Source organism: Bos grunniens, chromosome 2 (genome assembly GCF_055505025.1).
Source record: "Bos grunniens cultivar Pamir isolate PY7600 chromosome 2, Bosgru_T2T1.0, whole genome shotgun sequence".
NCBI lineage: Eukaryota > Metazoa > Chordata > Mammalia > Artiodactyla > Bovidae > Bos > Bos grunniens.
The window spans coordinates 124,080,901-124,098,029 of record NC_141166.1 but is presented as its reverse complement, the minus strand read 5'-3'; the positions used below and the strand labels follow the sequence as shown (position 1 = coordinate 124,098,029).

The window sequence follows — 17,129 nt, the reverse complement described above, 5'->3', positions numbered from 1 at the left end:
ATATGAAGATGGTGGTGGTCAAAAAGTTGACAGACAGTATTTGCTTAAGATAAGCCATTGCATCTGATGATTAGGAGATTACTGGAGACATTTACCATCTGAGCCACCACGGAAGCCTAACATTTAAGATAACAGTCTCAGTGGAGTCATCTCACAGCATCCTATACATCTCTCTAATGTAACCCTGATTATATTTACATAAACACTATTTACACATCCCCATGTTTATAGTGTACAGTATGTAGTGTTGGCTCCCATATGTCTGTATTTCTGTATGTATATTATAATACAAACAGTGCACACAGCATGGGCTTACCTCTCAATGAATTTTCAAAGTGAGCACATCATGTCATTGGCACTGAGGTCAAGAAAAGGAACATTACTAGCCACCCAAAAGTCCCAGCCCCCTCTCCCTCTTCCAGTATCTCTTTCCCAGGCAAGGGTATCAGTCATGTATCATTTTAATCCCAGAGGAGTTCACAGTCCTTAGAACTAAATACATGCATTTAGAATACTTAGATGTTTATTACAAAAGTTAGGAAAGAAAATAAGAGTATACTACATTATTAGGACCCAGTTGCTCAATATTTATAGTTTCTATGTCATGTTGGACTTGAACTAAGCTCCAGGAAGAGATGTCAGAGAAAGGGAAGCTGCAATTCGCTCAGTGACAATATTTTAAGCTCAAACCACTTGGTCCTCTTTGAGAATAAGATCAAAATTATATAACTGCTGCTGCTGCTGTTGCTAAGTAGCTTCAGTCATGTCCAACTCTGTGTGACCCATAGAAGGCAGCCAGCCAGGCTCCTCCACCCCTGGGATTCTCTAGGCAAGAATACTGGAGTGGGTTGCCATTTCCTTCTCTAATGCATACATGCATGCTAAGTCGCTTCAGTCGTGTCCAACTCTCTGCGACCCTATGGACAGCAGCCCGCCAGGCTCCTCTGTCCAAGGGATTTTCTAGGCAAGAATACTGGAGTGGGTTGCCATTTCCTTCTCCAATACTCAGTTCAGTTCAGTCGCTCAGTTGTGTCCGACTCTTTGCAACCCCATGAATCGCAGCATGCCAGGCCTCCCTGTCCATCACCAACTCCCAGAGTTAACTGAAACTCACATCCATCCATTCAGTGATGCCATCCAGCCATCTCATCCTCTGTCGTCCCCTTTTCCTCCTGCCCCCAATCCCTCCCAACATCAGAGTCTTTTCCAATGAGTCAACTCTTTGCATGTGGTGGCCAAAGTACTGGAGTTTCAGCTTTAGCATCATTCCTTCCAAAGAACACCCAGGGCTGATCTCCTTTAGAATGGTAGTACCCAGGACAAAGACCAAAATATTAGAGTTAATTATTTGAAGCTTTTTTAAAAATAGATATCTTTGGATAAGAGAAGCTCATTTAAATGTGTTGATAAACATATACAAAATTAGAAAATTAAATTGGGATTCCATGCTTGTCATCCTGGAACTTGCCAATAACATTGTGATATTAATTTCTAAATGCCCTCAAAGCTCCAGCCAGACATACTACCAATAATGTCATTCTCAGGAGACAAACTAGTTGCTTACAGCAAAAAATAGCAGCCATGAAGTGAGATCTCCCTTAACAGCCTACTACAGATCTACAGCCGTTATTACATCTGCATGCATGTCCTCTGTAACCTCTCTCCTTTCTGTGGAGAACTCCATAAAGGGCTGTGGTAAAGGGAAATTGACTACTTTTGCACAGAACTTTATGACATCCCACCCAATCAAGAGTTTTACACCGTCAAATAACTTTGCTTCCTTACATATATTCAATACCTGTCTCTCATTTGTATTACTCCTAATTACATTTATACACACTTAAGTTTCTCACATCTTAAAAATGTGAAAAGCAGTCCCTTGATTCCCACATCTTCCTGCAGTTATTTCTATCTTCGCTACATAACAATTAATTCAGTAGAGACTCTCTGTATTTGTCCCCTCTTTTCTCTCACCTACCATTTACTACACAACTCATTTCATTTGGCTTCTGTTCTCATCACTCTACATAGCTTTTTAAAAAAAAAATAAATCTATTAGTCATGTTGTTAAAACTGAAAGAAAAAAAAAGAAGATGAAAAGCCCACAGTCCAAGTTTCAGATCTAAATTCAAATATCTGTCTGTGTTAGTCACTCAGTCATGTCTGACTCTTTGCAATCCCATGAACTGTAGCCTGCCAGGCTCCTCTGTCCATGGAATTCTCTAGGTGAGAACACTGGAGTGGGTTGCCATGCCCTTCTCCAACCAATAATCTAATTAACACAAATAACTAAAAGGCCCTTATAAAATATAAAAAATTGATAGGCAATTTCTGTTTTCTAAAGAGAAATCCAAAGATATGTTAAATATAAGGGAAATACCTAAAAGAGGATGACATCAGATAGACTAAAGTTATTGGAAGAAAAAAATATATATATGTATATATATGTGGAAAATTCCAATCTAATTTAAAAAGTTGTCATATTTAAATTTAACAAACTAGACTTAAGACCAATAGACACCAGTAAGTTGTTATAATTGTCATAATTCAAAAATTTTATGCTCTTATTAATATAAGCACATTTAGATATATAAAGCAAAAAGTGAAAAAAAAATTCTAAAATTAAACCCATTCTTCCTAACATAAATCAAAATCAATTTCAGGAATACTAAAAATTTAAATATGAAAGCCTAAACCAAAATTTCAAGGAAAAAATTTTGGAAACTATCTTTGAGACTTTGGAGTAGAAAAGACATTTTTAACTAAGAAAAGATACAAACAATAAAGAAATTATTAACAGCTTACTATAATACAATTAGAGATGTCAGTTAATGCATAGGTAGCATACATACAAGTCACAAACTTAAGTAAGGTATTTGTAACATATACACTGATAAAACTATTAAAGTTTTATATATTAAAATTTATAAAGAACTCTTTACTGGATTTAATAAGCATATTAAAGAGGAAGCACAAATAGTCCATGAAACATGAAAAAATGCACAACTCTGTTAATAATAAGAGGACTACAAGCTAACATTACAATGAGATAACATTTTATACCCACCATAAAAGAAAAATTGGCTGATTAATTTTGTTGATTAGAATCAATGAAATTTATAAATTAGAATATAGAGGGTTGGGAATATCCATTGCCTGTTAATATAAGTATGAATGTAGAAAACCAACTTGGAAAACAGTTTGACATTCCATTGGTAACTGTACATGTTATGCAACCCAATATTTTCACACCTTGGTATATACTTCAGAGAAACTCTGGCTAACATGTACCACTAGGCATGAAAACAATGTTTGTAGAAATAGTGTTTATAATCACACAAGCAGCAACTACCCCACATAATACTTATTAGAACAATGGTTATACAAAGTGTTGTATATTTGTACAATATACAGTACCTAAGACAGGTAGTCTAGGAAGTCAAACTATATTCATAATAAGATGTTATTTGCATTTTCCACTCTTATTCTTCATATACTTTAACTAAATCAACATTTTGCAACAAATGGAATAGAAACATATATAAAAATATCTTTCTTTTAAAATAAGACATTAAATAGGCTTGGGATAATATAAAATAATGTTTCTTTTTTTTAGAAAATTTTATCAAAAAATTGCTATTTTGTTCACAATTATGTTTAAATAAATATATTTCTCAATTTTAATCCCTTATATGAGAAACATAAATAGATATACCCATTCCAAACAGACCTACAAGACCTTCTAGAACTAACACCAAAAAAAAAAAAAAGTCCTTTTCATCATAGGGGAATAGAATGCAAAAAGAGGAAGTCAAGAAATACCTGAAGTAACAGGCAAGATTTGCCTTGGACTACAAAATGAAGCAGGACAAAGGCTAATAATCTTTTCCAAGAGAACACACTGGTCATAGCAAAAACCCTCTTCAACAACACAAGAGAAGACTCTACACATGGACATCACCAGATGGCCAACACCGAAATCAGACTGATTATGTTCTTCGCAGTCAAAGATGGAGTTATAAAAACAAGACTGGGAGCTGACAATGGCTCAGATTATGAAATCCTTATTGCCTTATTCAGACTTAAAGAAAGTAGAAGAAATTGAAGAAAGTAGAGGAAAACCACTAGGCCATTCAGGTATGACCTAAATCAAATCCCTTATGATTATACAGTGGAAGTGACAAATAGACACAAGGGCTAAGATCTGATAGAGAGAGTGCCTGAAGAACTATGGAGGGAGGTTCATGACATTGTACAGGAGGTGGTGATTAAAACCATTCCTAAGAAAAAGAAATACAAAAGGCAAAAAGGTTATCTGAGGAGGCCTTACAAATAGCTAAGAAAATAAAAGAAGTAAAAGGCAAAGGAAAAAAGGAAAGATATACCCATATGAATGCAGAGTTTGAAAAAATAGCAAGGAGAGATAAGAAAACCTTCTTAAACGAATGATGAAAGAAATAGAGGAAAACAATAGAATGAGAAACACTAGAGATTTCTTCAAAAAACGTAGAGATACCAAGGGAATATTGTGCCCAAAAAACGGGCACAATAAAGGACAAAAACAATATGGACCTAACAGAAGCAGAAGATATTAAGAAGAGGTGGCAAGAATACACAGAAGATCTACACAAAAAAGATCTTAATGACCCAGATAACCACCCTGGTGTGGTCAATCATGTAGGGCCATATATTCTGGAGTGTGAAGTCAAGTAAGGCCTTATGAACAAAGCTAGTGGAAGTGATGGAATTGCAGCTGAGCTATTTCAAATCCTAAAAGATGGTGCTGTGAAAGTGCTGCACTCAATACGCCAGCAAATTTGGAAAATAGCACTGGCCACAGGAAAAGATCAGTTTTCATTCCAATCCCAAAGAAACATAATGCCAAAGAATACTCAAACTGCCACACAATTGCACTCCCCTCCCATGCTAGCAATGTAATGCACAAAGTCCTTCAAGCTAGGCTTCAACAGTACATAAAACAAGAACTTCAGACGAACAAGCTATGTTTAGAAAAGGCAGAGGAACCAGGGATCAAGTTGCAAAAATCCATCAGCTCATAGATAACACAAGAGAATTCCAGAAAAAAACATACTTCTGCCTCATTGACTATGCTAAAAACTTTGTGTGCATGACAACAAACTGTGGAAAATTCTTAAAGAGATGGGAATACCAGACCACCTTACCTGTCTCCTAAGAAAGCTGTATGCAGGTCAAGAAGCAACAGAACCATACATGGAACAACACACTGGTTCCAAATAGGGAAAGGAGTATGTCAAGGCTGTATATTGCGACCCTGCTTATTTAACTTCTATGCAGAATACATCATGTGAAATGCCAGCCTAGATGATTCACAAGCTGGAATCAAGATTGTCGAGAGAAGTATCAATAACTTCAGATATGCAGATGACATCTCCTTAATGGCAGAAAGCAAAGAGGAACTGCAAGAGCTTCTTGAAGAAGGTGAAAGAGGAAAGTGAAAAAGCTGGCTTAAAACTCAGCATTCAAAAAATGAAGAACATGGGATCTGGTCCCATCACTTCATGGCAAATAGAAGAGGAAAAAATAGAAACAGTGACAGACTTTATTTTCTTAATCTTCAGAATCACTGTTGATGGTCACTGCAGCCATGAAATTAAAAGACACTTGCTCCTTGGGGAAAAAAGCTATGACAAACCACCTATACACCATACTAAAATGCAGAGAAATCACTTTAGTGACAAAGGTCCTTATAGTCAAAGCTATTGCTTTTCCAGTAGTCATGTACAGATGTGAGAGTTGTACCATAAAGAAGGCTGAGTGGTAAAGAATTGATACCTTCAAGTTGTGGTTGTAGAAGACTCTTTGAGAGTTCCTTGGACAGCAAGGAGATCAGACCAGTCAATCTTAAAGGAAATCAATCCTTATTTATTGGGAAGACTAATGCTGAACTCCAATACTTTGGTCACCTGATGCAAAGAGCCCACTCATTGGAAAAGACTCTTATGATGGGATAGATTGACGGCAGGAGGAGAAGGGGGAGACAGAAGATGAGGTGGTTGGAAAGCAAGAACGACTCAATGGACATGAGTTTGAGCAAACTCCAGGAGATAGTGAAGGACAGGAAAGTCTGGCTGCTGCAGTTCATGGGGTTGCAAAGAGTCAGACATGACTGAGAGACAGAACAACAACAAAGCCATCAGTTACTCTTCATGCATAAGTACTGTGATATCATTTCCTAAGCATAAGATAGCTTGCCTGAGAAAACACACAGAGACACACATATACATGTAACTTAATGCTAAATAAACCAGAAACAAAAAACCCAAGCCTATAAGCAATACTGAGACTAAATATGCAAATACTTTTTGTTCATGATGACTCTATTTCATGACTCAACACCCTATATAAGAGAATAAATTTAGTTTGCTCATTAATTCTCTCTAGTAAATTATTATATTTCTAAGTAACAGGATCTGGTATTTTTAGTTATTTATAGGAATATTTCCTGATTTCTCATTAATAGCATATCCCCAGGGGACAAATATCATGTTAGTTTCTTCTTTGAGACTATATTTTCTCAAAACACCATTAATGCAAAAAATACTAATTACCTAGTGGGATGAATTATATTCTTAAAATTAAAATGTGTTCATCAGACACCTAAATGATCACTTGAGGAATCATCTCCAGTCAGGAAAAAAAAAAATGTGTAAATTAGCACTAATCCCTTGAGATGCTCCATCAAAAGGGGCTTCCAAATTCAGAAAAATATAGGAAGCTACAAGTTAAATCTTGAAGGCTCTCAGAGGGTCTGTATGAAGACATAAGTTTATAAAACTTGGTATGAAACAGTATATATTCAAAAAATTTTTTTCATTTTTTTTAACTTTACAATATTGTATTGGTTTTGCCATATATCAACATGAATCCGCCACAGGTATACATGTGTTCCCCATCCTGAACCCTCCTCCTTCTTCCCTCCCTGTACCATCCCTCTGGGTCGTCCCAGTGCACCAGCCCCAAGCTTCCTGTATCGTGCTTCAAACCTGGACTGGCGACTCATTTCATATATGATATTATACATGTTTCAGTGCCATTCTCCCAAATCATCCCACCCTCGCCCTCTCCCAAAGAGTCCAAAAGACTGTTCTATACATCTGTGTCTCTTTTATTGTCTCATATACAGGGTTATTGTTACCATCTTTCTAAATTCAATATATATGCGTTAGTATACTGTATTGGTATTTTTCTTTCTAGCTTACTTCACTCCGTATAATAGGCTCCAGTTTCATCCACCTTATTAGAACTGATTCAAATGTATTCTTTTTAATAGCTGAGTAATACTCCATTGTGCATATGTACCACTGCTTTCTTATCCATTCATCTGCTGATGGATATCTAGGTTGCTTCCATGACCTGGCTATTATAAACAGTGCTGCGATGAACACTGGGGTACACGTGTCTCTTTCCCTTCTGGTTTCCTCAGTATGTATGCCCAGCAGTGGGATTGCTGGATCATAAGGCAGTTCTATTTCCAGTTTTTTAAGGAATCTCCACACTGTTCTCTATAGTGGCTGTACTAGTTTGCATTCCCACCAACAGTATAAGAGGGTTCCCTTTTATCCACACCCTCTCCAGCATTTATTGCTTGTAGACATTTTGAATTGCAGCCATTCTGACTGGCGTGAAATGGTAGCTCATTGTGGTTTTGATTTGCATTTCTCTGATAATGAGTGATGTTGAAAATCTTTTCATGTGTTTGTTAGCCATCTATATGTCTTCTTTGGAGAAATGTCTATTTAGTTCTTTGGCCCATTTTTTTATTGGGTCATTTATTTTTCTTGAATTGAGCTGTAGGAGTTGCTTGTATATTTTTGAGATTAGTTGTTTGTCAGTTGCTTCATTTGCTATTATTTTCTCCCATTCTGAAGGCTGTCTTTTCACCTTGCTTATAGTTTCCTTTGTTGTGCAGAAGCTTTTAAGTTTAATTATGTCCCATTTGTTTATTTTTGCTTTCTTTCCAATATTCTGGTAGGTGGCTCATAGAGGATCCTGCTGTGATGTATGTCGGAGAGTATTTTCCCTATGTTCTCCTCTAGGAGTTTTATAGTTTCTGGTCTTATGTTTAGATCTTTAATCCATTTTGAGTTTATTTTTGTGTATGGTGTTATAAAGGGTTCTAGTTTCATTATTTTACAAGTGTTTGACCAGTTTTCCCAGCACCACTTGTTAAAGAGATTGTCTTTCCTCCATTGTATATTCTTGCCTCCTTTGTCAGAGATAAGGTGTCCATAGGTGCGTGGGTTTATCTCTGGGCTTTCTATTTTGTTCCATTGATCTATATTTTTGTCTTTGTGCCAGTACCATACTGTCTTGATGACTTTGGCTTTGTAGTAGAGCCTGAAGTCAGGCAGGTAGATTCCTCCAGTTCCATTCTTCTTTCTCAAGATTGTTTGGCTATTTGAGGTTTTTTGTATTTCCATACAAATTGTGAAATTATTTGTTCTGGCTCTGTGAAGAATACTGTTGGTAGCTTGATAGGGATTGCATTGAATCTATAGATTGCTTTGGGTAGTATACTCATTTTCACTATATCAATTCTTCCAATCCATGAACATGGTATATTTCTCCATCTATTAGTGTCCTCTTTGATTTCTTTCACCAGTGTTTTATAGTTTTCTATATATAGGTCTTTAGTTTCTTTAGGTAGATATATTCCTAAGTATTTTATTCTTTTCGTTGCAATGGTGAATGGAATTGTTTCCTTAATTTCTCTATTTTCTCATTATTAGTGTATAGGAATGCAAGGGATTTCTGAGTGTTGATTTTATATCTTGCAACTTTACTATATTCATTGATTAGTTCTAGTAATTTTCTGGTGGAGTCTTTAGGGTTTTCTATGTAGAGGATCATGTCATCTGCAAACAGAGAGAGTTTTACTTCTTCTTTTCCAATTTGGATTCCTTTTATTTCTTTTTCTGCTCCGATTGCTGTGGCCAAAACTTCCAAAACTACGTTGAATAGTAATGGTGACAGTGGGCACCCTTGTCTTGTTCCTGACTTTAGAGGAAATGCTTTCAATTTTTCACCATTGAGCATAATGTTTGCTGTGGGTTTGTCATATATAGCTTTTATTATGTTGAGGTATGTTCCTTCTATTCCTGCTTTCTGGAGAGTTTTTATCATAAATGGATGTTGAATTTTGTCAAAGGCTTTCTCTGCATCTATTGAGATAATCATATGGTTTTTATTTTTCAATTTGTTAATGTGGTGTATAACATTGATTTGCAGATATTGAAGAATCCTTGCATCCCTGGGATAAAGCCCACTTGATCATGGTGTATGATCTTTTTAATGTGTTGTTGGAATTGGATTGCTAGAATTTTGTTAAGGATTTTTGCATCTATGTTCATCAGTGATATTGGCCTGTAGTTTTCTTTTTTTGTGGCATCTTTGTCAGGTTTTGGTATTAGGGTGATGGTGGCCTCATAGAATGAGTTTGTAGTTTACCTTCCTCTGCAATTTTCTGGAAGAGTTTGAATAGGATAGGTGTTAGCTCTTCTCTAAATTTTTGGTAGAATTCAGCTGTGAAGCCGTCTGGACCTGGACTTTTGTTTGCTGGAAAATTTCTGATTACAGTTTCAATTGCCATGCATGTGATGATTCTGTTAAGATTTTCTATTTTTTCTTTGTCCAGTTTTAGAAAGTTGTACTTTTCTAAGAATTTGTCCATTTCTTCCACGTTGTCCATTTTATTGGCATATAATTGCTGATAGTAGTCTCTTATGATCCTTTGTATTTCTGTGTTGTCTGTTGTGATCTCTCCATTTTCATTTCTAATTTTATTGATTTGATTTTTCTCCCTTTGTTTCTTGATGAGTCTGGCTAATGGTTTGTCAATTTTATTTATCCTTTTAAAGAACCAGCTTTTGGCTTTGTTGATTTTTGCTGCTATGGTCTCTTTTGTTTCTTTTGCATTTATTTCTGCCCTAATTTTTAAGATTTCTTTCCTTCTACTAACCCTGCGGTTCTTCATTTCTTCCTTTTCTAGTTGCTTTAGGTGTAGAGTTAGGTTATATATTTGACTTTTTTCTTGTTTCTTGAGGTATGCCTCTATTGCTATGAATTTTCCCCTTAGGACTGCTTTTACAGTGTCCCAAAGGTTTTGGGTTGTTATGTTTTCATTTTCATTTGTTTCTATGCAAATATTGATTTCTTTTTTGATTTCTTCTGTGATTTGTTGGTTATTCAGCAGCGCATTGTTCAGCCTCCATATGTTGGAATTTTTAATAGTTTTTCTCCTGTAATTGAGATCTAATCTTATTGCATTGTGGTCAGAAAAGATGCTTGCAATGATTTCTATTTTTTTGAATTTACCAAGGCTAGATTTATGGCCCAGGATGTGATCTATCCTGGAGAAGGTTCCGTGTGCACTTGAGAAAAAGGTGAAATTCATTGTTTTGGGGTGAAATGTCCTATAGATATCAATTAGGTCTAAGTGGTCTATTGTATCATTTAAAGTTTGTGTTTCCTTGTTAATTTTCTGTTTAGTTGATCTAGCCATAGGTGTGAGTGGGTTATTAAAGTCTCCCACTATTATTGTGTTATTGTTAATTTCCCCTTTCATACTTGTTAGTATTTGTCTTACATATTATGATGCTCCTATGTTGGGTGCATATATATTTATAATTGCTATATCTTCCTCTTGGATTGATCCTTTGATCATTATGTAGTGACCTTCTTTGTCTCTTTTCACAGCCTTTGTTTTAAAGTCTATTTTATCTGACATGAGTATTGCTACTCCTGCTTTCTTTTGGTCTCTATTTGCATGGAACATCTTTTTCTAGCCCTTTACTTTCAGTCTGTATGTGTCCCCTGTTTTGAGGTGGGTTTCTTGTAGACAACATATATAGAGGTCTTGTTTTTTTATCCATTCAGCCAGTCTTTGTCTTTTGGTTGGGGCATTCAACCCATTTACGTTTAAGGTAATTATCGATAAGTATGATCCCATTGCCATTTACTTTATTGTTTTGGATTCGAGTTTATACACCCTTTTTGTGTCTCCTGTCTAGAGAATATCCTTTAGTATTTGTTGGAGAGCTGGTTTGGTGGTGCTGAATCCTCTCAGCTTTTCCTTGTCTGTAAAGCTTTTGATTTCTCCTTCATATTTGAAGCAGATCCTTGCTGGGTACAGTAATCTGGGCTGTAGGTTATTTTCTTTCATCACTTTAAGTATGTCTTGCCATTCCCTCCTGACCTGAAGAGTTTCTATTGAAATATCAGCTGTTATCCTTATGGGAATTCCCTTGTGTGATATTTGTTGTTTTTCCCTTGCTGCTTTTAATATTTGTTCTTTGTGTTTGATCTTTGTTAATTTGATTAATATGTGTCTTGGGGTGTTTCGCCTTGGGTTTATCCTGTTTGGGACTCTCTGGGTTTCTTGGACTTGTGTGATTATTTCCTTCCCCATTTTAGGGAAGTTTTCAACTATTATCTCCTCAAGTGTTTTCTCATGGTCTTTCTTTTTGTCTTCTTCTTCTGTGACTCCTACAATTCGAATGTTGCAGCGTTTAATATTGTCCTGGAGGTCTCTGAGATTGTCCTCATTTCTTTTAATTTGTTTTTCTTTTTTCTTCTCTGATTCATTTATTTCTACCATTCTATCTTCTAATTCACTAATCCTATCTTCTGCCTCTGTTATTCTACTATTTGTTGCCTCCAGAGTGTTTTTGATCTCATTTATTGCATTATTCATTATATATTGACTCTTTTTTATTTCTTCTAGGTCCTTGTTAAACCTTTCTTGCATCTTCTCAATCCTTGTTCCAGGCAATTTTCTGTGCTTCCATTTTGATTTCAAGATTTTGGATCATTTTCACTATCATTACTCAGAATTCTTTATCAGGTAGATTCCCTATCTTTTCCTCTTTTGTTTGGTTTGGTGGGCATTTACCCTGTTCCTTTACATGCTGGGTATTCCTCTGTCTCTTCATCTTATTTATATTGCTGAGTTTGGGGTGGCCTTTCTGTATTCTGGCAGTTTGTGGAGTTCTCTTTATTGTGGAGTTTCCTCCCTGTGGGTTGGTTTGTACAGGTGACTTGTCAAGGTTTCTTGGTTAGGGAAGCTTGTGTCGGTGTTCTGGTGGGTGGAGCTGGATTTCTTCTCTCTGGAGTGCAATGAAGTGTCCAGTAATGAGTTATGAGATGTCTATGGTTTTGGAATAACTTTGGGCAGCCTGTATATTGGAGCTCAGGGCTGTGTTCCTGTGTTGCTGGAGAATTTGCATGGTATGTCTTGCTCTGGAACTTGTTGGCCCTTGGGTGGTGCTTGGTTTCAGTCAGTGTAGGTATGAAGGGGTTTGATGAGCTCCTGTTAATTAATGTTCCCTGGAATCAGGAGTTCCCTGGAGTCAGGGTTTGGACTAAAGCCTCCTGCTTCCGGTTTTCAGTCTTATTTTACAGTAGTCTCAAAACTTCTCCTTCTATACAGCACCATTGATAAAACATCTAGGTTAAAGATGAAAAGTTTCTCCACAGTGAGGGACACCCAGACAGGTTCACAGAGTTACATGGAGAAGAGAAGAGGGAGGAGGGAGTTAGAGGTGACCCAAATGAGATGAGGTGGAATCAATAGAGGAGAGAGCAGGCTAATCAGTAAACACTTCCTTAGGTGCACTTACAACTGGACCACACAGAGATGTTCACAGAGTTATACAGAGAAGAGAAGAGGGAGGAAGAAGACAGAGGTGGCCAGGAGGATAAAAGGAGGGAATGAAAAGGAGAGAGAGAGATCCAGCCAGTAATCAGTTCTCAAAACATATTTTTGACCCACGATTCTGTGACATATCAGGGACCAAAACAGATGTATATGGAGTCTGCCCTCAAGATGCTGAAATTCAGCAAGAGAGTCATGACATATATAAGTAACTAAAATCCTAATTATAACTTATGACTAATGTTATGAAGAAAAATCCTAGAGTGACAAGAATACAATAAGATAGTTACACAGCTAGAAATCCCACTAAGGTAAGATAGAGAGGAACTTGGGGAATTTACCATAAGCTACACACCAACCAGAAAACGCCAAGAACATGTAGCAGCTAAGCAACAATCAGAACATTTTGAACCTAAACAGACTTTTTATGTCGTTATTGCAGGAAAATGAATATAAGACCTGCATTCAGCCTGGGAGATTTATAAAATAACAGACCTTGAAAACTGCACTCCTACATGTAGCCAAGATAGGAATATAGGTAAAGGGGAAAGAAACAAGGTGAAAGGGGATATTAGACTGATACCAGAGATGAATTTTTATTTTATGTTTAGGATATTTTAGTATATTATCACCCTTAGGCTAATATACCTATGAATTAAACAGGGCCATGCCAGTCTTGCTGTATCATTGAAAAGGCAAGAGAATTCCAGAAAAACATCTATTTCTGCTTCACTGAGTATCCAAAGCCTTTGACTGTGTGGATCACAACAAACTGTGGAAAATTCTGAAAGAAATGGGAATACCAGACCACCTGACCTTCCCCTTGAGAAATTTGTATGCAGGTCAGGAAGCAACAGTGAGAACTGGACATGGAACAACAGACTGCTTCCAAATCAGGAAAGGAGTACGTCAAAGCTGTATACTGTCATCCTGCTTATTCAACTTTATGCACAGTACATCATGAGAAACGCTGGGCTGGATAAAGCACAAGCTGGAATCAAGATTGCTGGGAGAAATATCAATAACCTCATACATGCAGATGAGACCACCCTTATGGCAGAAAGTGAAGAAGAACTAAAGGGCCTCTTGATGAAAGTAAAAGAGGAGAGTGAAAAAGTTGGCTTAAAACTCAACATTCAGAAAACGAACATCATGGCATCCGGTCCCATCACTTCATGGCAAATAGATGGGGATACAGTGGAAACAGTGGCTGACTTTATTTTTAGGGGCTCCAAAATCACTGCAGATGGTGATTGCAACCATGAAATTAAGATGCTTACTCCCTGGAAGGAAAGTTTTGACTAATCTAGTTCAGTTCAGTTCAGTCACTCAGTCGTGTCCGACTCTTTGCAACCCCATGAATTGCAGCAGCCAGGCCTTCCTGTCCATCACCAACTCCCAGAGTTCACTCAGACTCCCATCGAGTCGGTGATACCATCCAGCCATCTCATCCTCTGTTGTCCCCTTCTCCTCCTGCCCCCAGTCCCTCCTAGCATCAGAGTCTTTTCAAATGAGTCAACTCTTCATATGAGGTGGCCAAAATGGAGTTTCAGCTTTAGCATCAGTCCTTCCAAAGAACACACAGGACTGACCTCATTTAGAATGGACTGGTTGGATCTCCTTGCAGTCCAAGGGACTCTCAAGAGTCTTCTCCAACACCACAGTTCAAAAGCATCAATTCTTCAGCGCTCAGCTTTCTTCACAGTCCAACTTTCACATCCATACATGAGCATTGGAAACACCATAGCCTTGACTAGATGGACCTTTGTTGGCAAAATAATGTCTCTGCTTTTCAATATGCTATCTAGGCTGGTCATAACTTTCCTTCCAAGGAGTAAGCGTCTTTTAATTTCATGGCTGCAATCACCATCTGCAGTGATTTTGGAACCCCCAAAAATAAAGTCTGACACTGTTTCCACTATTTTCCCATCTATTTCCCATGAAGTGATGGGACCGGATGCCATGATCTTCGTTTTCTGAATGTGGAGCTTTAAGACAACTTTTTCACTCTCCTCTTTCACTTTCATCAAGAGGCTTTTTATTCCTTTCACTTTCTGCCATAAGGGTGGTATCATCTGCATATCTGAGGTTATTGATAATTCTCCTGGCAATCTTGATTCCAGCTTGTGCTTCTTCCAGCCCAGCGTTTCTCATGATGTACTCTGCATAGAAGTTAAATAAGCAGGGTGACAATATACAGCCTTGATGTACTCCTGTTCCTATTTGGAACCAGTCTGTTGTTCCATGTCCAGTTCTACCTGTTGCTGCCTGACCTGCATATAGATTTCTCAAGAGACAGGCCAGGTGGTCTGGTATTCCCATCTCTTGAAGAATTTTTCACAGTTTACTGTGTTCCACACAGTCAAAGGCTTTGGCATAGTCAAAAAAAGCAGAAATAGATGTTTTTCTGGAACTCTTTTGCTTTTTCCATGATCCAGCGCTTGTTGGCCATTTGATCTCTGGTTCCTCTGCCTTTTCTAAAACCAGCTTGAACATCTGAAAGTTCATGATTCACGTATTGCTGAAGCCTGGCTTGGAGAATTTTGAGCATTACTTTACTAGTGTGTGAGATGAGTGCAATTGTGCGGTAGTTTGAGCATTCTTTGGCATTGCCTTTCTTTGGGACTGGAATGAAAACTGACCTTTTCCAGTCCAGTGGCCACTGCTGAGTTTTCCAAATTTGCTGGCATATTGAGTGCATCACTCTCACAGCATCATCTTCCAGGATTTGAAATAGCTCAACTGGAATTCCATCACCTCCACTAGCTTTTTTGTAGTGATGCTTCCTAAGGCCTACTTGACTTCATATTCCAGGATGTCTGGGTCTAGGTGAGTGATCACACCATCGCAATTATCTTGGTCATGAAGCTGACTAACCTAGACAGCATATTAAAAATCAGAGACATTACTTTGCCAACAAAGGTCTGTCTAGTCTAAGCTATGGTTTTTCCAGTAGTCATGTATGGATGTGAGAGTTGAACTATAAAGAAAGCTGAGCACCGAAGAATTGATGCTTTTGAACTGTGGTGTTGGAGAAGACTTTTGAGAGTCCCTTTACTGCAAGAAGATACAACCAGTCCATCCTAAAGGTGATTAGTCCTGGGTGTTCATTGGAAGGACTGATGTTGAAGCTGAAACTCCAATACTTTGACCACCTGATGCAAAGAGATGACTCATTTGAAAAGACCCTGATGCTGGGAGGGATTGCGGACAGGAGGAGAAGGGGATAACAGAGGATGAGATGGTTGGATGGCATCACCAACTCAATGGACATGAGTTTGGATAAACTTCAGGAGTTGGTGATGGACAGGGAAGCCTGGTGTGCTGTAGTCCATGGCGTTACAAAGAGTCGAACACAACTGAGCCACTGAACTTAAGTGAACTGATGCCAGTCCCAGTTAAACCATATGGGATCAAAGGAGGAACTAATGATGTAAGCTTTGATGTCTACCCAAAATGAGGAAGAAGGTGTTCTTTGATTTGAAAAATGTAGCCCTCTTTGTTCTCAGGGCTGCACTCCCTTGTCTGCCTGCTTGTATCTCTCACAGGCATCCTATGCTTATAAATTTGTTCTTTTCCTGTCAGTTTGCTTCTCACTCAATTCTTTCCCCTCCATCTGAGCTTCAGTAAGTCCTGAGACTGGCTGTGTGGCTCCAATTAAAAATCTGTAAGTTTGACTCCCTTCCAAGTCAGGATTGTCCATTATCAAGAGTACCATGATGGAAGCTAACTCTAGGGAGAAAGCTACCTATTACTGATTAAGTAGTCAGGTACTCAATCAGACCCAAAATACCTCTGAATAGGTGACAAACTGAAACCTGAGGATGAGAACTCAGTCGTGTGAACACTTAGGAAAATCACATTGACAGAGAATATTATGTGAATAGATCTGATCAGGGAGAGCCTGCAGGTTAGAGAAATTAAAAGAAGTCAGATGTTGCTGGAGCCTCAAGAATAAGTGAATTCCATGAGCTAATTTTTAAAGGATAATTTGTTGTCAACCATATACCATACAAAACCAAGGTAAGGAGGTTGAATTCTATTCTAAATGTAATAGGAAGGACTTTGAAGTTGTGACCTGATGTATCATGATATTTTTTATGTATATTCAAAAAGCACTTTTTTTTTTTTTTTTTTTTGGACCGGAACAAATGTAGAAGATGAGAGGCCATGTGAGAAAGATGACAGCCACATAAGAGACAACCCAAGATCTAATAATGTCCTTAACTGCTATTTGTAAAATAGATACTGAAGATGCAATGTTAGCACTTTTCAGTCTCTGAAGTGTACCTATGCAATGAAGTTAATGACCTCTATTAAAACGAATGTCCTATAAAGCAAGTTTATTCCATTAGACCACCAGCTAAGGGATCTGTGAACTTAAAATGATAAATTGACTGGCCAGGTGGCTGAGTATCAAAGATAGCATTTTTGA

The 17,129-nt window shown here is 37.6% G+C and overlaps 1 long non-coding RNA gene across 1 annotated transcript in view; it reads right to left on the bottom strand.

Annotated features, from left to right (window-relative positions):
- LOC147378700 (uncharacterized) overlaps positions 1 to 17,129 on the bottom strand; it is a 30,495-nt gene that overhangs the window by 12,902 nt on the left and 464 nt on the right. The window lies entirely within an intron of this gene.